The sequence below is a fragment of the Cynocephalus volans genome, chromosome 5 (assembly GCF_027409185.1).
Source record: "Cynocephalus volans isolate mCynVol1 chromosome 5, mCynVol1.pri, whole genome shotgun sequence".
NCBI lineage: Eukaryota > Metazoa > Chordata > Mammalia > Dermoptera > Cynocephalidae > Cynocephalus > Cynocephalus volans.
This window is the reverse complement of record NC_084464.1, coordinates 119,882,021-119,903,937: the sequence shown is the minus strand read 5'-3', so window position 1 is coordinate 119,903,937 and position 21,917 is coordinate 119,882,021.

Here is a 21,917-nt window from a genome sequence, read left to right as displayed (position 1 = left end):
TATAGGGTGCTTTCCATGAGTGGATCTTGCAGGTCTGGAAGTTGCTCTGGGTGAGTGAGTGTGTGGTGAGTGAATGTGAAGGCCTCGGACACTTCTGTGCACTGCTGTAGACTTTATCAACACTGTACACTTAGGCTATACTAAATTTATTAAAAAAAAATTCTTTCTACAACAATAAATTAACCTTAGCTTACTGTAATGTTTTTACTTATAAAGTTTTTTTTTTCTTTTTGGCTCTTTTATAATAACAGCTTAAAACACAAACACATTGTACAGCTGTAAAAAAATATTTTCTTTCTTTATATCCTGATTCTATAAGCCTTTCTTCTATTTTAAAATTTTTACTTATTTTTAAAAATTATAAACTTTTTTGTTAAAAACAAAGACAAACGCATACATTAGCCTAGGCTAACACAGGGACGGGATCATCAATATCACTGTCTTCTTTCTACTTCCACATCTAGTCCCACTAGGAGGTCTTCAAAGGCAATAACATGCATGGAGCTGTCATCTCATGTAATAACAATGTCTTCTGGAATGTCTCCCGAAAGACCTGCCTGAGGCTTTTCTTGAGAATATGTCAGTCTTTTCAGAAATATGTCCATGTGGTTTGCTTGGTTTGGTTCTTTTTTCGTCATAGATTTTCTCGAAATCAGACAATGCACCAACAACATTACTCTCTATTAACGAAAACCTTTTGGTGTTGGGATCCATGTTTTCAAACTTTTTAAGGATCTCGTTGAGGGCTACAAAAGCTTCTGCTAAACCCCTCATTGTGAATTTTCTTGGGGAAATTTTTCAGCTCCATTATAATCTTCACCACCCTTGTCTTTGTGGTTCATCGTTGACCAAAACATCGTCAAGCAGTGCCTGACTGCTTACTTACTGCACTAACTTCCTTCCCCTTCTAATCTATGCTCTAACTCTGCTCCTGATAACCTTCAAAATGGTAGCCCTAATGAAGCTCTCCTTTCTTATTCAGTGTCCTTTTTCTTTCTTTATCCCATTTTCAAGTATTTCCTTCTCACTAATCTGGTAAACATACATTGATTTAACTGGACATTCATCTCTGTTCAAAACGTACCGGCTTACTTCCAGCCACCTGAATGGTTCTTTCTCCTTCAGAATGAACTTTCTCCAATTTTAATTTTCGAAATTCAACCCAGACGGAATTATGTCTGACCACATCTTCCTTAATTTTGTACGCCTCAGAGTAGCATGCACCTAGTGTGCATTCAAATAAACATGTTTTTCACTGAAGATAAGAATGGGGACTCTAAATTATTTCCTTTGAGAAATTTCTCTTTCTAAACATTTCTGTTAAAGAAACAGAGATAAACTGCATTTAGGGTTGTCAGTCTTTTATTATTTCTTCCACAAATGTTTGAGTCATTACTAAAAGTAATTACTAAAATTATGAAGTTATAATTTGGGGAATTAGGAAAGCTAGATAATAACCAATGTATAAAGGCTGTCATCAGATATGGTATTGACAGATTTCTTATAACTGTTTTAGACTGTCGACAACAGCTGAAATATTTGAATCCACTGATTTCTATTTTAATTCAACTAAGTAGCAAGGTGAATCATGTGACCAGTATCTGTGAGTCCTGATATTTTAAGCATTTAGATTCCTTATTAAGTCTACTAATCTCAAGGCTTTGGGTAATTTTATAAGAGAATCTTCAGGAATACACACAGGTTAGTTAATTTAAGAATCTAGAAGAAGATGTATGAAAAGTCCATTTGAGAGGATATGGATTTTAAAACTTTCTGAGCTACATTAAAATGTCCAATTTCTTAATGTGTGTGAAGAGGAGTAATAATCTTCTCAAGACTTTCCATAAATAACCCTTGTGTACTATTTGAATCTGTGATGACAATGATTAAATTTGGTTGCATCTCTGGGCAGTGCCCTCAATAGTTACGTGGTGTTGGCAAGTGGCGGGCAGTATGTGAGCAATAACTAAGAGGCCAGGTACTCCTGGGGCAGAGCTAGAGAAAGTTTCTAGAGTAAATATCGTGGTGGAGAATGAAGAATGATGTAATGGATGCTAAATATGATGAGAAAACCAAGGACTGGTGAACAAGGTGGCATTGGAAGTGTCTTTATCTGTTTTTTGAGTTCAGAATGAAAATGATAGTACCTTCTGTGTACAAACAGCAGAGTGCAGGAAAATGTGCAAGGATTTAAGAAAACTAATATTTGCTCATCAATAAGTGAGTCTGGGACAGGGGTGGATAAAAAAACAGATCTGAAGAAGAAAGAATGAAGCAAAATCCCTGTATAACACCAGGAGGGCTGCATTACTGATAGAAGGAATGCTCACTTTTATTTGATGTGAATTAAGAGATGTTAGGGAGGATTTCTTACTCCAAAAAAACTGCCAGTACTCCACCATCAGTAATCCACACTTTTGTGTTAAACGTTTTACTTGTCCTGCAATTCACTTTTCACAGATTTTGTTTTTTGAGCAGTTTTGGGTTTATAGAAAAATTTACAGAAAATATACCCATTCTTTCTCCACCTCTGCATGCAGTTTCCCCTATTATTAACACCTTGCATTAATGTGGTACATTTTTTATAACTGGTGAACTAATATTGATATGTTATCATTAACCAAAGTCCATAGTTTACAGTAGAGTTCATTTTTATTTGAACAGTTCTATGGATTATGAAAAGTACATAGTATCAACTGTCCACCATTGCAGTATCATGGTTTGACTGCCTAAAAATCCTCTGTGCTGCACCTATTCCTCCCTCCCTTCCTCCCTCTCCTCAGGCCTCTGGCAACCAAGATCTTTTAACCACCTCTGCAGTATTGATTTTCCACAATGTCATATGGTTGGAATCTTATAGCACGTAGCCTTTCAGAATGGCTTCTTTCATTTAGCAATATGCATGTAATGTTCCTCCACGTCATTTCATGGCTTCTTAGCTTATTTCTTTCTTATTACTAAACATTTCATTGCGTGGCTATATCACAGTTTATGTATTCACTTAGTGAAGGACATCTTGGTTGTTTCCAGGTTTTGGCAATTATCAATAAAGCACTATAAACATTTGTGTATAGGTTTCTGTGTGAACATAAGTTTTCAACTCATTTGGGTAAACCTAGTCGTGTGATTGCTGGATTGTATGGTAAAGCTATCTCTAGCTTTATAAGAAACTGCCAACTTGTCTTCAAAAGTGGTTCCCAGGTTTTCGTTAGTCCTGGAACAGAGCTGGTCTAGAAAACTTTCCAGCCAGAAGTCAACAAAAACGGGGACACTGTGGAAAAGCCATACATTTAATGACCTTGAGCTATCAGTCTAGCTATGCAGGGTTTAATGCTTTCAAACAAGAGTGCTATGGCAGGAATGTCTAACAGGGATATGTAAATATGCTTGAATTTAATCTAATGGTTAGATTCAATTTTAAGCAAAAATTGAAGCCTTCTTTTCAACTTGAAAAGGGTGATATATTTTGTTTCATAAATCTGTAAGAGGATAATTTTCCAAAAAAAGTAACATTATGACTCACATGAATATAAAATGAACATATGTCAAAGATTTTGTTTAACTCATGAATTAAATGAGGGAAACACAAAAGCTATTACAATTGATTTGAAAGAGAATCCAAAGCAAACATATTTATAAATCAGGAATATTGAAATGAATTTGCAAGTGGCTGCAAAACTGACTTTCTACCATGGGGAAGGGAAGTTAACTGAATCTACACTAGACACAATTTACCGCATATCAATAGACAAGAATTGTTGATAGACAATTATCTTGCCTTATTATCAGTTACCTAAAACTTATAAGAGTTGTAAAATAGCTCAAAGGCAATGAAAGGCTTAAATCAGATAGCCTGGAAGAGTGTGTTCTAGACAATGCTTAGTTTCTATTGAACATATTCCAGTGACTATTTTTGCTTATTCCAAATTTGTTTACAAATTTTTCCGTGCTTTTTTAGATGACAGGGTATTTGTATCACTTCAAATATTATCAAGGCTTGTGGGCACAGGAGACATAAATTCATCCTGAACCCAATTCAGATGATGTGATGTTTCCTTACTAGGCTACTGCAGATAAAGCAAAAAAAGGACTGAAGTGGACAGGGATAGATTTCTAAAATACAGCCATAAACAAGTTATAGTAAGACGTTTTTATGTAGGAAAGATATCTTTACTTCACTTGGCTGATTTTATTTTCTATTTTTTGGAAGCATGCCTTTTTTATTTCCTCTCCTTATGAGTGACTGGACAGTTTTGTAGTTTATGGCTTGTATATCTGATACTTAGGCAATGAGTAAGAGCTCTCTACACTTTGATGTGGTAATACTTTCTATAATTAATATATTAACTAGTATTTATTATTTCCTCTGGATTCTTTCTTCATTCAGATCTAGATGTTTTGAAAGGGTATTGTGACAGGAGCCCACAGAAGGGGTCAGCAAAAATTTTGCTTAATGCTTTTAACTTTCCAGAGTCCCAGAGATTATTGTTAACAAGAAAGGTTATGGTTAAGGATGTAAGACCATGTGAGTCAGGGTATACTAGAGGGAACTTGCAGTCAGGAACATCCAAAGGCAGATTTTGGGGAGAGCTTGATTAATAACTATTTTCCTGCCTATACCAGTAATGCTGGCAACAGCTAGTTTGAAGATCATACTAGATACATGAGTAGATTCCAATTTCACACAATGCAATTGTTGATCTTGAATGACCCCATATAGTGAGGAAACATATTTTTTAACAAATTAAAAATCCCCAATCTTCTGTCTACTAACCCAAGTAGGCAGACATCCTCTTTTTTGTCATGATAATTTATCATGTCTAGAATGAGGAGTAGCAAATAGAGTCAAGAGGAGGTAAAACCACTGTACTGGGTGGAATAGTGTTCCTCTCAAAGTCATGTCCATCAGGAGCCTCAGAATATGACCCTATTTGTAAGTAAGGTATTTGCAGATATAATTAGTTAAGATGAGATCATAGTGGATTAGGGTGGGCCCTAAACCAATGTCTGGTATCCTTATAAATAGGGAAAGATACCATGTAAAGATGAAAGCAAAGATTGGAGTGATGCAGCTAAGCCAGGGAGTGCCAAGGATTGCTGGTGATCACCAGAAACTAGGACGAGGCAAGAAGAGATTCTTCCCTAAAGCCTTCAGAGAGAGCATGGCCCTGTTGACACCTTGATTTTGGACTTCCAGCCTCTAGAGCTGTAAGAGAAACACTTCTTTTGTCTTAAATCACCCAGTTCATCGTATGTTGTTACAGTAGCCCTAGGAAACTAATATAGCCACCTCAAGTGAAATAGAGATCTAGACATAATTTAGTTCATTGTCCCTGGCAGCTCTAGAGCACTCTTGTTTACATACATTTTACTGGGTTTTTATTCCAACACTTTAAATGGCACCTTGGGAGGTGTGTTGCAAAGGAATGAAGGCATACAGTGTCCTGCCAGACACTGCAGCATTTGGGCTGGAAGGCTCTTGGGGGCAAGTAGAATCTTCCCAGAAGCTATAGAAGAACTCCCCTTCTCTAGAGAGTAAGGGCTTTCTTACAAGTAGAGGCCACAACTCCCCTCCTACCTCCAAACAAGTCCCAGGAAGTGGACCCCCAAACTTCCACACAGTCCATCCTCACTGATCAGACTCGACCTCCTCTCAGATCAGAGGGTCTGTGGCACTCAGGGCATCCTGACCTTTACAAATTTGCCATATTCTGTTATCAGTTACTGTGCTGCCATGGGTCTCCTGAGTATTTTACAAGGCCACTGAAACTCACATCAGAAATGTGCAGGGGCAGTAAGCTCTCCGATAAAACTTGCTGCTAAAGCTTTATTTGGAACATCAACAAACATCCAGGCTCCTAATCTCTGCATAGAATTTGATTGAGGGAGTATTGCCTCCTCACCTCACCTCCAGCAAACACAAGAAGTGTGCAACTAACCAGTAGTACTCAATTCACCAGCTCAGGGTACAAATATGATTATGAAAGGTGACAGAATAGGCCACCCTGAAATATGCCACTTTGGCATAAGGATTATTTTGAGCTAAAGGCACTTAAAAAAAAAAACAGCAAGTGCAAGAAGGGCACTCTGATCCTTCCCATTTTCTTCCTGAAATCAGGATAAAAACCCCATATGGAATGTGTTCTTCCTATCCCAGAAGGAAAGTAACATTTTTCTCATCAAGGATGGGAAGGTGAGACTAAGAGAATTCTATACCTATAAACCTTGTTAAACTAATTCTTATCTTCCTTTAGCTTCCTCACATAGTTTATTTTTCCTCTCTTTGTTCAACCTAGTATAAGAACATTTAGGTTTTGCTCCTTCTTTAGGTTTTTATTTCTTTATGAGGGCTGTAGTGTCATGTAAAGCTTATATTAAATAAATTTGTATGCTTTTCTTCTGTTAATCTGTCTTATGTCAGTTTAATTCTCAGACTCAGCTGAAAAACCCAAAGAGAGCAGAGGTAAAATTTTGCCTCCCCTTACAGTTATATTTTCTCAACTAATAGCTAAATTTGAGCAGGGTGTAGCATCTTCCTTTTAAGCTGTCCTCCCCCTTTGGATTGGTCTAGAAATGTGGGGACTAATTCAGTTCAAAGAGGGTAAGTTCTCCCTTTGTATCTGAGAAGGACACTGACAGGTTGGCCAGGTCTGGAGATGCTTGTGGCTGCAGGCACATGGCCTCTCACAGACCCTCGGGCCTGCGCTGAGGCTGTTGTCCCTTGTACTGCATATGGAATTCCTCTTTGGGATCTGTGATGTCTTCTCTGACTGGCAGATTTTGATCCAAGCCACTCTATCAGATAGGAAATAACTTGGAATTTTAGGAAAGGGGTTAGAATTGGGCTTTCCCATCCAAAAGTATCCAAATTGTCATGCCGCTTCCCAGAAATCTGAGAAGAGAGGACCTTTTCTATGTCACAGAGAGTAAATAGTCCAATTATAACCTTTCCCACGGTACTGGGTACTTACTCAATTTTCTGAAATAAAAGAAGATGACTATCTTCTCTTTTAGCCAAAAGAGTGAATATTATTTTTTAAAATGTCACCTTACCAGTAATTTCATTTCATAACAGTGACCATATTATTCAGTCATCCTCAGCAACAATTATTTATTTTATTTAAAAAATACTTTTTAATTTATTAAAGTAGGATAAGCTTAGTGCAGAGCATGTGGAAAAGACCATGTATTTTCAAAGTGAAAAAAGCCAGGTGACACTTATCAGTATGAATTCTAAATTACTACCAAGACAACATGTCTGACTTTTCTATTCAGATCAAGCACAAAGTGGGGGAAACATCCGTCTTAAAATGTCCAAACTTGGAAGGAAACCCTGCTCTAGTTTGCAAGGAGAAAATGAACTTGGTAATAAGCTCTCATGATAGTAAGAAAGAATAGAAAAATACTCAGGAGGTACCTGGCTAAGGCAATCATCAAGCCAACGAAAAAAATCATGATGTTGCATATAATAATTGTAAAACTCCAGGTGGTAGAAATCTTTGATTATATCTAGCATTCAACCTCCAAATGATTCTTCCTGATAAACACTCAGTGAACAAGAATAATTATGGCCCATACACATTATCCATTTCTTCCTTCTGTGGAAAAGGGTCTTGATGATCATACAGTTAAATAAATGTCACTGGACAAACAGAATTTGCAAGAGAATAGGTGTATCTGTTTTCTTAATTGGGGTGTGGATAATTCATATCTGAATCTCAAATGCATGAATGTCTGAGAGTCTAGCTAATGGAAATGTATAGGCCACTATTACAAACATATGTGACTACTTACCATTGGGTTCAGTAAAACAGAGCACAATTAAATTGATAATTACAATCAAACTAATGTAAATATATCATTAAAAGGCAAGAATAGCAGCCTCGAAAACAAGCTTAACACTAAGGATAAACAATAAAAAGTTTATTTTCCTAAAAGTGTAGGAACTCCAACTATGTGTATCTCTTATTTAGTTTCTTATATTTTTCCCTGCCCCAAATGTAAGTTCTGTGAGAGCAGGGAGTTTTTGTTTGTTTTGTTCAGATGTACTCCCAGTGCCTAGATCAGTGCCTGGCACACCAGTAATGCTTAATAATAGTTGTTGAGTAAATGAACACACTTTACGTATTTATTATGCACTGCAAGACAATCCGGCCTTCTCAGTAGGAACTCCTGCTGCTAAGCAGCACTTATTAGTATATTAAAATTAAAGACTATGGGATTACTTTAACCCTCTGCCAATCAAAGGGCCCTCATTACCCATGTCTGACTGTGAGCTCTACCTTGCAAATCACAGATCTAGACTATACAACCTACTACTGCGCTTTAAATCCTTGCTACTCAAAGTATGGCACAAGAGGCATTAGCATTTGCATCACCAGGAGATTGTTAGAAATGCAGAATCTTAGGCCCCACGCAGTCCTACATTTTGACTAGATCCCCAGGTGACACATGTGCATCTTCAAGTTCGAGAAGCTGCTTTAAGTAATGCAGTCACTATCATAACAATAGTCAGCTCTGATCCCTGGGCACTACATCCAGCCAGCACCAAATAGAGGCCAGTATAGATGCCTAAGTGATCAGTGTGGGTTGAGAGGTTAGCCTACCAGTCAAGAATTATTTATTGGGCATCTCCAAGGTGTCAGTCATGATTGGTGCCATACTTTTGGTCCTTACAGTATCTATCTCTCTATATTATGCAAAATTCTCACTCTTAGTCACACAGAGTGTTAGCACTGGGAGGCACCTTCGAGATGATGTTGTCCAAACCCTTTATTTTACCTGTGAGGAAACTAAGGTTATAGATAGCCCAAGACATACAGAATAGGTCTATAATCGAGGTACTTTGTTTCCATCACAATTTATTCTTTCTCCATGTACAAAACCTGAGAATGGTGATACCTATAGATATGGAGTAGACACATGAAGTAGTGTGAGCTTGTCTCCAGAAGGCCCAAGTGAAAGTGACATGCATCACTTGGGAGTGACTTTTTTGCAATGCACCTTCAATCATGAGTGAGTTAGCATTGGAAGAGAGAGTTGAAGTGAAGGTTGGATTTCAACAGGAGGAATCAGTTGGAAAGGTGAGTATTATAGGCACCTAGGTTTCCCCAGAGGTGAGGCAGTAGAGGTGATGTGTGAAACAGCTAATGGTTCAGTTTGGCAGGAGGTGAAGAAATTAGACTACACTGTGGAGCTCGGGTCACAACTTGGAGAATGTTAACTCTAAGCAAGGGCTAGGAAACTGCTGAATTTGTAAATAATCTTTAAATCCTTCCCTAATTGTATTATTTTATTTTCCAAAGACAAACTTTGTTGTACTTTGGCTCATTGCTTGACAAGGAGAATTGCTTTTATTTTCTCTGTGTAAAAGAGTAATCCAATTACTCTTTCACATATTTACCAGCCATTTTAAAACTCCACTGGGGACCTGGGCAGGCCCTCCCACCACCTGAGCAGGAGCTAAAGTGAACATCCCATGCTGTGTCACTGGGGGCCCAGCCTGAAGACCTAGGCAGGCCCTTGCACAACCCAAACAAGAGCCAAAGTGAGCGTCCCGTATAAGTACCACAAACACTATTTCTGCACAGGCAGTCCACCACAGCCACCACTATACCTGCTGCCATGACAAGGATGGCTCACCACCACAGTAGCAGCAAGGGCCACCCTACAGGTGGCCTGCCACACACTCGACTATATTGATACAAGAGTCACCAGCAGAGCCTGCAAATAGAGGAGGAAATCTTTCACCTCATAGCCCACTTCAGTGTAATGGAAGAAAAAAGTGCTCTACCAGATGACCAGGCAGCAACAAAAAGATACTAGAACTACAAATAAAGAAAAAGATATGACACCACTGAAGAAATATGGTAATTCTCAAGTACCAGATCACATAGAGCAGAAAACCCTTGAAATGTCTGAAAAGGAATTCCAAGCAATAATCTTAAGAAAACTCAAAGAGATAAGAGAAGACTCAATTAGAGAACACAATGAAATGAGAAAAAATATCCAGGATATGAAAGAGGAAATTTACAAACAGATTAATACCTTTAGAAAGAATTTAGCAGAACTCCTAGAAATGAAGGATTCACTCAATGAAATAAAAAACACAACAGAGAGTTTGAGCAGCAGGCTAGAGCAAGCAAAAGAAAGAATTTCAGATCTCGAAGATGGTCATTTTGAAATAATCCAAGTGGGCAAAAAAAGGAAAAAATAATTTTAAAAACTGAAGAAAATCTAAGAAAGCTAACAGACAACTTTGAGTGCTCTAACATCTGAATCATTGGTATTGCAGAAGGGGAGTAGAAAGGAAAAGGCATTGAAAACCTGTTCAAGGAAATAACAGCAAACCCCTCAGGTATAGTAAGAGACATAGACCTTCAGATCCAGGAAGACCAAAGATCTCCAAACATTAAACCCAAAAAGATCCTCTCCAAGATATATTACAGTCCAACTGGCAAAGCTCAAAAACAAAGAGGGAATTCTAAAAGCAGCAAGAGAAAAGCATCAAGTCACCTATAAGGGAGCCCCAATCAGACTAACAGCAGACTTCTCAACTGAAGCCCTATAGGCCAGAAGACAATGGGATGATATATTCAAAATACTAAAAGAAAAAACTGCCAGCCAAGAATTCTATAGTGGATTTCCCAAACAAACAAAAATTGTGGGAGTTCACCACCACATGACCAACGCTGCAAGAAATTCTCAAGGGAGGCCTGTATCAGGACTTTGAAAAATGACAATCGCTATCACAGACACACAAGAAAGAGCAAAACCCACCATTAAAACAAAAATGCAAATGAGAATGAGAAAGAAACTAAATCAAGCCACCTCAAAAATCCAACTGACATTAAAGACAAATAATAAAAGGGAAAGAAAGGAACAAAAGATATTTAAAACATCTAAACAAAAAACAATAAAATGACAGGAGTAAAATAATACCTGTTAATAACAGCCCTTAATGTAAATGGATTAAGCTCCCCGTTCAAAAGACAGACTGACTGACGGGATTAAAGAGCTAGATCCAACTATATGCCATCTTCAGGAGATTCAAATCACCTGAAAGGACACACACGGACTAAAAGTGAAAGGATGGAAAAAGATATAACATGCAAATGGAACCCCAAAACTGTTGCTTTGCATTGCTTTGCCCACCACGGATTTGTCACCCCACTTCCCCTGGGTGACAGAGATGAAAGGATTACTCAAAGCCCATCTCTTCTGAGCAGTGAGAAGCCCTGAAGTGGTTAACTCGAATTGGGGTTCTCTTCCTGCATTTATTTTCCAGAACAAGAAGTTGCAGGAAGAGAACAAAGGTGGGGTTATAGTTTAACAATATAGGCTGGTAACTTTCAGTGAAACAAGCCAGATGACATTCCAGTAAGGCAATTAAGTGGTCTTATCAACACAAGTTTGATCTTAGCAAACATTCCTTCCCATAACAATTTCTCAGTATCTTTACATAACAATCAATAACTAGTCTGTCTTTGAGCCAGCAACCTGCTGTGCCACAATTCTTATCTTACACCAGAGACTTACAGCCTGAGGAGAATTTCCTGTCCTTGCAAGTTCAATATTTGAAACTGCAAGACTTTGGAAAACTAGGCCCTGTGAAGTACATATGCTTTATAGCATATTCCACACAAAACAGGCAGGAGTAGCTATTCTTAATGGGATAAAATAGACTTTAAACTAAAAACTGTAAAAAGAGACAAAGAAGGCCACTATATAATGATAAAGGGATCTATCCAGCAAGAAGACATAGTAATCATGAATATGTGTGCAGCCAACACTGGAGCACCCATATATATAAAGCAAACACTGTTAGACCTAAGGAAAGAGATAGACCCAATACGATAATAGTGGGTGACTAGAACACTCTTCTCTCAGCATTGGAGGCAACAAATCAACAAAGAGACGCCAGATTTAAACTGCATCTTAGACCAACTGGACCTGGCAGATATCTACAGAACATTTCATCCAACAACCACGGAATATACATTATTCTCATCAGCAAATGGGACATTTCTGCAGGATAGACCACATGTTAAGTCACAAATCAAGTGTCAGAGAATTTTTAAAAAATGAAATCATTTCGAGTATCTTTTTGGACCAAAAGCATTAAAACTGGAAATCAATAACAAGTGAAACTCTGGAAAATATACATGGAAACTAAACAACAGGCTTTTGAATGACCTATAGGTCCAAGAAGAAATTAAACAGGAAATCAAAAAATTTCTTGAAAGTAACAAAAATAAAGACACATCATACCAAAACCTGTGGGATACTGCAAAAGCAGTATTAGGAGGGAATTTTATTGCAATAAATGCTTACATCAAAAGATTACAAAGACTTCAAATAAATGACCTAATGCTGCACCTCAAAGAACTAGAAAAACAAAAAGAATCCAATCCTAAAAGTAGTAGATGGAAAGAAATAGTTGAGATCAGAGCAGAACTAAAGGAAATAGAGAACCAAAAAATGACACAAAGGATCAGTGAAACAAAATGCTGGGTTTCTGAGAAAATGAATAAAATAGACAAACTATTAGCTATGTTAACAACAAAAAGAAGAGAGAAGACCCAAATAACAAAAATCAGAAAGGAAAAGGGAGCCATTACAACTAATACCACAGAATACAAAGAATCATTACAGACTACTATAAGCAACTATACACCAACAAAGATGAAAACCTGGAGGAAATGGATACATTTCTGGACACTGTACAAACTACTGAGACTGAACCAAGAAGAAATAGAAAACCTGAACAGACCAATAACAGGCAATGAGACTAAAGCAGTAATCAGCAATCTTCCAACAAAGAAAAACACAGTACTGTATGGCTTTACTGCTGAATTCTATCAAACCTTTAAAGAGGAATTAAGAACAATTCTTTTCAAACTATTCCAAAAAATTGAAACAGAAGCCATTCTCCCATACTCATTTTATGAGGCTAGCATTTCCCTGATACTAAAACCAAAGATACAACAAAAAATACAAAATAACAGGCCAATATCTGTGATGAACATAGACACAAAAATCCTCAACGAATATTAGCAATAAGAATACAGCAACACATCAAAAAAATTATATACCATGTTCATGTGGTATTTATCCCAGGGATGCAAAAGTCGTTCAACATACAGTAGTCAATAAATGTGATGCACTACATCAAAAAAAAAATTCAAGGACAAAAGCCTTATGATTATCTCAATAGATGCAGAAGAAGCATTTGACAAAATTCAACATCACTTCATAATACTGTGAGCAAATTAGGTACAGAAAGAAATTATCTCAACACAATAAAATTCATATACAACAAACCAATCGTCAATATCATCCTGAATGGTTTTCCCTTAAGAACAGGAACAAGATGAGGACGCCTACTACCACCACTACTATTTAACATAGTATTGGAAGTACTAGCCAGAGCAAGAGAAAGAAATAAAGGGCATCTGGACTGGAAAGGATGAAGTCAAACTATCCCTGTTTGCAGATGACATAATCCTATATTTAGAAAAATCTAAAGACTCTACCAAAAAACTTTTAGAGCTGATTAACAATTTCAGTAATGTTGCAGGATACAAAATCAACACCCCAAAATCAGTAGCATTTTTATACTCCAATAATGAACTAGCAGAAAAACAAATCAAGAAAGCACACCCATTTACAATAGTCACCAAAAAAATAAAATACCTAGGAATCAGTGTAACCAAGGAGGTGAAAGATCTCTACAATGAGAACTACAAAACACTACTGAAAGAAATTAAAGAGGACACAAAAAGATGGAAAGACATACCATGCTCTTGGATCAGAAGAATTAACATTGTGAAAATGTCCATACTACCAAAGCAATCTACAGAATCAATGTGATCCCCATCAAAATACCAATTAAATTCTTCACACAAATAGAAAAACAATCCTAACATTCATATGGAAAAACAAAAGACCCCAAATAGCTAAAGCAATCCTGAGCAAAAAAAATTAAGCCATGGGCATAACACTACCTGACTTCAAATTATATTACAAAGCTACTATAAACAACATAACATAGTACTGGCACAAAAACAGATACTTGGACCAATGGAACAGAATAGAAAACTCAGGAATCCACCCAGGTACTTACAGCCAACTGATCTTTGACAAAGGCAATAAGAACATATATTGTGGAAAAGACTGCATGTTCAATAAATGGTGCTGGCAAAATTGGACATCCATATGCAAAAGAATGAAACTAGACCTGTACCTCCTACCACAATACCAAAATCAACTTAAAATGGATTAATGGATTAAAGATTTAAATATAAGACCTGAAAACATAAAATTATTAAGAGAAAACATAGGGGAAACACTTCAGGATGTAGGACTGGGCAAAGACTATGAATAAGACCCCAAAAGCACAAGCAACAAAAGGAAAAATAAACAAGTGGGATTATATCAAACTAAAAAACTTCTGCACAGCAAAGGAAACAATCAACAGAGCAGAAATACAATCGATGGGATGGGAGAAAATATTTGCAAACTATATATCTGACAAGGGATTAATATCCAGAATATATAAGAAACTCAAACAACTTCATGTAAAAAAAACAAATAGCCCAATTAAGAAATGGGCAAAGGAGCTGAATAGACATTTTTTAAAGGAAGACATACAAATGGCCAATAGTTACATGAAAAAATGCTCAATATCACTAATCATCAGGGAAATGCAAATCAAACCACATTGCGATATCACCTCACCCCAGTTAGACTGGCCATTTTTAAAAAGACTGGTGAGGATGAGGGCAAATGGAAACACTTCTTCACTGTTGGTGGGGCTGTAAATTATGGAAAACAGTATGGATGTTTCTCAAACAGCTACAGGTACAACTACCGTATGATCCAGCAATCCCACTACTGGGTATATACCCCAAAGAATGGAAAATATCATGTCAAAGTGATACGGGCATTCCCATGTTCATCTTAGCCAAAGTATGGAACCAATCTGTATATCCATCGACAGATGACTGGATAAGGAAAATGTGCTATATACACAATGGAATACTACTCAGCCATGAAAAAGAATGAAATTCTGTCATTTGCAGCAACATGGATGGGCCTGGAGAAAATTATGTTAAGTGAAATAAGCCAGACACAGAGAAATACTGCATGTCCTCACTCATAACTGGGTACTAAGAAAGAAGGAAGAAAAGAAAGATACATATAGAGAGAAAGAGAGAAACAAAGAGAAAGAAAGAAAGGAACCACAATAATACATTGAAATTTCAGAAGGAGAGAACAAATTTAAAGATACTAGAGATGGGGGGGAGGGGCGTTGTAGAGGGATTGGTTGGGTAAGGGGCATAAACAATAATTATGATTTTTAATAATGAATATGCTAGTAATAATAATAATATTTTTTAAAAACTCCACTTGGTCATGTTGCCTACTACTGTTCAAAAATTTCTGAGAACCTAAAATGGAGGAAAAAGGCAAAGCTGCTTAGCCTGGCATTTGGTGCCTCTGCGATCTGACTCTGACTTTCCAGTTTTATTCTCTACGATCTGCTCTAGGTCTTTCTGCTCTAGCCAAGCTGGAGAATTCACTGCTTTACAGCAAGCTAAGTGCATTTCTCCCTGATGACCAGAACACCAGCTAGCATATAACTTCCTTTCTCTCCAGGTTCATGAGTCTCATCTTCCTCCTGCCTTCAGCCCATATCCAGCTCCTCCAGGATTTCTCTGACCCAGCCGACTATAACCTCTCCCCCAAATCCTCTGCAGTTTTCTCTACCACTCACTCAATGACTTACATTTTTTCATTCAGCTGAAATTCATTAAGTGCCTGCTATGTGTCAGATCCTAGGGAGACAAACGTGTCAGTCCCAGCCCCGAAAGCGCTGACAATTTAGTGGGCAAGATAGTCACAGTTACAGTGGAATGTGAGAGACACGGCAATAGCAGTCAAACCGAGTACAAGAGCACCCAGCACAAACTGGGAGGAGAGAGGAGAGGGAGAGAACGTGAAGGCCCTTCGGTAGCAGCGATTTCTCAGTTTAGCCTCGAAGCATGAAAAAGTGAGGCTGGGGCAGAGGCGGATCAGTGTGTGAGAGGGCGGCTAATTTGAAGAAGCACACAGGTAATTTAGGTATTTGTTACTGATGATGCTCATGGAAATGTGTGCTTTGCTCCATGCTTCTATGTTTGCTGGTTTGTTTTTTGTTTGGGGCAACTGGCTGGTGAGGAGATCTGAACCCTTGACCTTGGTGTTGTCAGCGCCACACTGTTCTGACTGAGCTAACCGGCCAGCCGAGCTCCATGCTTTTATGAACAATTTTCCTTTTATTCCAATTGAGGGGCAGATGCATCGTCTGTGACTTTTTGTCACTAGTTGACCAGTTCAAGTTACACTAAGCTGACAATTGGAAAAACATTTAAAAAATCAGCACATATCAAAATTCTTCCATAAAACAAACTCTGTCAAAGTGGAACCTGTGTCTTTTCTTCACTAAACTACAGGTGATTATGATGATGAACTATTGCTGACTTTTTACTCCTCTTCAATCAACAACTGAGACTATTATTATAAAACTATGTTCTTTCAGCAAATACTGATTGAGCACTGTGTCAGACTCCTCTTATGTGCCACTTCAGGTCCTCTCCTCCTTGCCTGTCACTGTGTTTGCTCTTACTAGCTTCCCCCAGGGGCAACCAGCCCACACTGAGCTGCTTGCTGCTTTTCTGTTGACCACAAGGGGTGAGACTCTGGGGTGTCCCACACATGCACAACTCAGAAATGGGAGTTGTGGGAGGCCAGTAGAAGATGGGGCTGCTGGATGAATTCTCCTCCCTTCTTCCCGCAGCAGACTGTCTTGAGATGCAGTTTCTATGTTTAGCAGAGGATGGTCTCATGAGATGGAGCCAACACTTGTACTTAGTGGTATCCAGCTTAAAGAATGGATCCCCCTCCTGCCTCACAACCCACGACTCTCACTTTTGCTCCCCTGGTGTTGTGTTCACCAGCAAAGTAGTTGACCTTGAAGCTTTTGTCTTTGGTTCTGCTTTCTGGGGATTCTAGATTAATACAAGCACTTACAATGTGTCAGGCACTGTTCTAGGCTCTTGGGATACAGGGTACAAAGACTACTGAAGTTTATTGCCCAAAGGCTCTTTTTATGGTCCTCTTAAGGAATGTGAAGACACAAATTGCATCTTTTGTGTCCATGTAGAAATTTTATTTTTAAAAAGATTTTTTTTTCTTCAATGGTCTTTGCTAAAAGAAGAAATGGGGAGGAAAGTATAAGAACAGAGCATTTACTAAGCTATATGTTGTATAATGAGGGTGTATGGAGCTTTGTAATAAAGGGTAAATAGAAAATAAAACAAAGGCAGCAGGCTTCATAGAATAATCCCAGGTACTATTGCCATAAATTTTCTTCAGAGTGAATTTTATTTCCCACATTTTGTTTCAGCTGTAGATAATTTTTTCTGGATTCCTATTTCAAACCTCAGCTCCCTTTCTCTTAATAATTAATTCTTTTTTCTCTACTAATGCCTAAGATTAAACAACTGGTGTACGTAACCCTATATCACCTTGTTGACAGAGATAGGATCAGCACATCAGGATGTCTGATCATTAGAGCATGCTGAAACCATTCAAAGTTAAATCTCAAAATTAAATGTCATTTTTACATGTTTTTAATGGTTGGGGGCTTAGATTTCACAATTTCCGTGCTAGTGGCATTATAAGTTTTTCTCTAAGCATGAGAATTTGCAAAAGAAGCAACTATTTTCATTACTGAAGGCTTTGAAAATATGTCCAAGGGAAGATAGTTATTTTCGTTTTATCAGTCATTTTGAAACATTCCACAGTAAAGAGTAGGTGCCTGTATTTTTGGTGTTCTTGAATGAACAATCTTCTGAACGTGGGTATCTATTTTGATCTCTAGAGTGTTTTATAACATCCCGCCTGCCCTACCCCACCAGCTCCACTCCCAACTTTCTCCTCCCAAACAAGAATCTTTTCCATATCCTCCTAAGTCAGTCTCTGCCTGGACATGGCCAGTCATGTGGAGTTCCACATAAGTGCCCCCATTTTCCCAGGGTTTTTGACCTGGGGTAGATGGACATGGCCCATTGGTCACTATGAGAAAGAACACCTAGAAGTGCTGCTGAGCTTAGTTGGGCTGCTCTTGGTGGAAGCAGCCCCTGGTGACTCCTCCAAATAACCACCAATACCTTCCAATCACACACATGCAGAAGCAGGTGAAACGTCATGAGACAAGAGGTATTATGCAATCAGACTTCCTAAATTTGTTCTAAGGCAAACGTGCCATCAATATTCCAAAAATGTGAATAACTCATCCCCAGATAAGATAGGCAGTGTTACTTTCTTTTTCCTGACTTCAGGTTGGCTGAATTGTAATGCCAGTTTTAAACTTCTGGCTTCTATCAAAAAAATCAATCACCTTGCAAACAGAAGTGCTCTTGCCTCTCAGAAAACATCAGGGAGCTCTACTTATAAAGGGAAGGATTGGAAAAGACTAAATTGCTGTTATCACCTTAAAGTAGAATTTAGTATTTAGTATAATAATTTCTGGCAACAGTTTGGCTGGTTTCTTTTCTGCCCCAAACTGTCGTTTACTGTGCCTGCTTTATTCTTAGCTGCCTTTTCAGAGCAGATCCCTCACTGGTTTTTGCATCAGTCAGAAGACAGGGGTCCTAGTGTTTTAATTTCTTGAACTAAGCTTGAATTTGTGGTTTGATACAGGAAATGTGTTTTCTGTATTTTTTTCCTTTCTGGGAAATATGAAAATTAAATGCAAGTGAAAGTCTTCACCGATTTTTAATACCATATGAACAGTTCCTGCAGAAGCACGTTAGATTTGTAAAGAATTATCAGAGACTCTGATTGTCCTCTAAATGATGTATTTGTGTACAACACCAACTTCAGGACAAGCTTGACTAAAGGGCCACAGTTTTAGGGGTTGGGATGATTGGAGAATAGTTTTCTAATTTTCAATGTGTAGGGGTTGAAGATTCTTTAGGAAATTTCAGGGCATTGTGCTAGTCCAGTATATTAATAATATTACACTGATAGGACCTGGTGAGTAGGCTAGAGCAAGTGCTCTAGACATTGTGGTAAGGCATATACGAGACAAAGGAAGTAGAACAGATCTCACGAAAATTCAAGGGTGCTGTGTGATCCAGATGATCTGATGGTATTTGAAGTGTCTGCAGTAGACAGGGCTGCTGTAGGAGCTTAAGATTTGGAGCAGAAGTATGACATCTTCTGTAGCTATTGTTCTCTTGAGAAAGAGTTCTTGGCTGGCCCTTGAGCACTAGTGGAGATTGAATACATGACCATGGCCCACCAAATTACTATGAGACCCAAGTTGCCTATTATGAACTGGATCTTTTCTGACCCACCAAGCCATAAAACTTGACAGACACAGCAGCATTCCATCGTCAAATGAAAGTGTTATAAATGAGAATGGGCTCAAGCAGATCATAAAGGGACAATTAACTTGCATGAGCAACTAACCAAATGCCCATGGTCTCCACCCCTGCTACACAGCTTTCTCTCTCTCAGCCTTTACCCATGGCCTCCTAGGGAGTTCCCTATGACCAAAACTGAGGATGAGAAAATCTGGGTCTGATTTACAGATGGTTCTGCATGACATTTGGCTATACCCAAAGGGATGTCCGTAGCTCTACAGATCCACCATGGGATGATCCTGAAGGACAGTAGGAGAAAATCATCCCAGTAAATGGAATTCTGAGCAGTGCACCTGGTTCTTCATTTTGGCTGGAAGGAGAAATGGCCAGAAGTTCAGTTCTGCACAGCTTCATATCAGTGGCTAATTAATTATTTGTCTGGATTGTCAGGGAATCAGAAGTAGCAGGATGGCAAGATTGGTGACAAGGAGGTCTGGGGAAGAGGTATGTGGATGGACCTCTCTACATCAGTGGAGTGTGAAGATACTTGTAATCTCCTCAATCTAGTATCCAGCTCAGATGCCCTTCTCTTTCTTGGTTCTATGTTTGGAAGCATCTAGCAAAAGGGGTTACCTTCTTTTTCCTATCCTGTCTTGCTAGATTGGCCTCTGAGACGTCAACTTTTCACCTGAGAAAATTTTAATTTTCTTCTAATTTTTCTCTCTGATTTTTTATTCAAACCTGCTTTTTACAGTGGTCTTCTTTCTCCTAAGTCTGAAGAAAATAAATTCCTAGAGATAGAGTTGTCCAGCATAGACTTTCAAAATACCCTCTTTGGGATGTAATAGCTCCAGTGAGATTTTTCACTACTTCAACTCAAATAATTGGCATGTACCCTGTACCATAAAGAATCCATTCTTTTGTCTATTTTTTGATAAAATAGTTTTCCTGACCATAGAAATTTATAGCCATGTTCAGGGCATAGGTAAAAACCAAACTGAAGCAACATGGTAGAGATGACTGTAAGCCATTTTAGCCTACTCTCTTAAAATTTCATCTTCATCCCTGGTTATAGTTCAAAGATGGTAAAGTGGAACAGAGTTTGATCTTAATATGGAAATACAAAAGTCCCATATGGCAGTCACCAAACAGCAGTCCCAAATAACACCACAACTTTGATTATTTCCTTCCCAAGTAAATATTAGCCATTTTATAGCTATAATTCTGATTGACAAAAAATTTTAAAAAATAATTTTATTAAGAGTTGCTCTTTCCACTTATGCCTACCTTCTGAGGTTCTAATAGCCCTGAGACAAACCTTACCAATATGCACTGGGACCTTGTCCTCTGAGGTCCCTAAAGAAGCAAAGCTACCACTCTTATCCAAACTCCCAGAAAGATCCTCTCTCAAATCCAGGAGTGGATCTTTCTACACATAAAAACATATTTCTTCTCACTAGTTTTAGGTTCTAGAAAAACCTATCTTGATTCCAAAATGAATCTTTTTCTTTCTAAAAACAGAATGGGCCCTGAATCTTAAGTTACCAGGCAAAGCTGTAATTAATACTTAAACCTAAAGCTTGTGGGGTCATGCCAATTAACTGCTAACATCCCAAGGGCACCAGTTGCAGAGGCACTCTAAAATGTGGGGCTCCCCATGTGGCTTTTTGCCATCCAAATGCTACTTCTTTTGTTTAGGTGTAAAATGCCCTATGTTGGTACCTAGGGTGCTAATCATTCAGAAGTGACACTATTTCTGGGTTCTTAATCAATTGAACACAGAAAAAAAAAAAAAAGAGTTAAAAGCTCAGTTTTAGCTGTTAAATTCCTTTGCAAATAGCCGGTGGATTAACCTTTTTTTAGCTATTATAAAACAGCATAGTGTATTTCTCTTGCTTGGTTCCTTTGAGCCCAAAGGAACCAAATGGGAAATCTGGCTCATACAAAAATAGTTTTAGCTCTCAAGGTCAAACGGCATAGTGATAAGCTAGAATGTCTTTATTTATTGAATCTGCTTACTCTGCCTCATAACAAACAGCATTGTCCATATGCCTTCCTCACAAAGAAAGCTGTGGGGTATTGCAAAAACTGCTGAATCATCGTCCTAGTGTGGATGAATGCACAGTCTTCAGGAGACAGCTCTTCTATCAACAAAGATTTTCTGAGCAATCTCTTACTATATTCCATATGACGCTGGGATGAGTCCCGGGGATATAATGAGAGGTACTGCGTTGCCCTTACCTGTCAGGAACTTCACAGTATCACGTAAATATAAAATTTAGTCTTTTAAATACAATCTCATAAACTTACACAAAATTCTGATTGGTAAATACAATAAGAACTCTTTTAAAGGACACCTTATTAATCTACAGATCTGGTCACAATATAGATGAAATTGCAACCCCCCTTTTTGCAATTCCATCACTGTAACCCAAGAAGAACCAATAATGTTCTTCATATGAATATGTCGTATTATACAGCATTTACCAGAGATACTCAGAT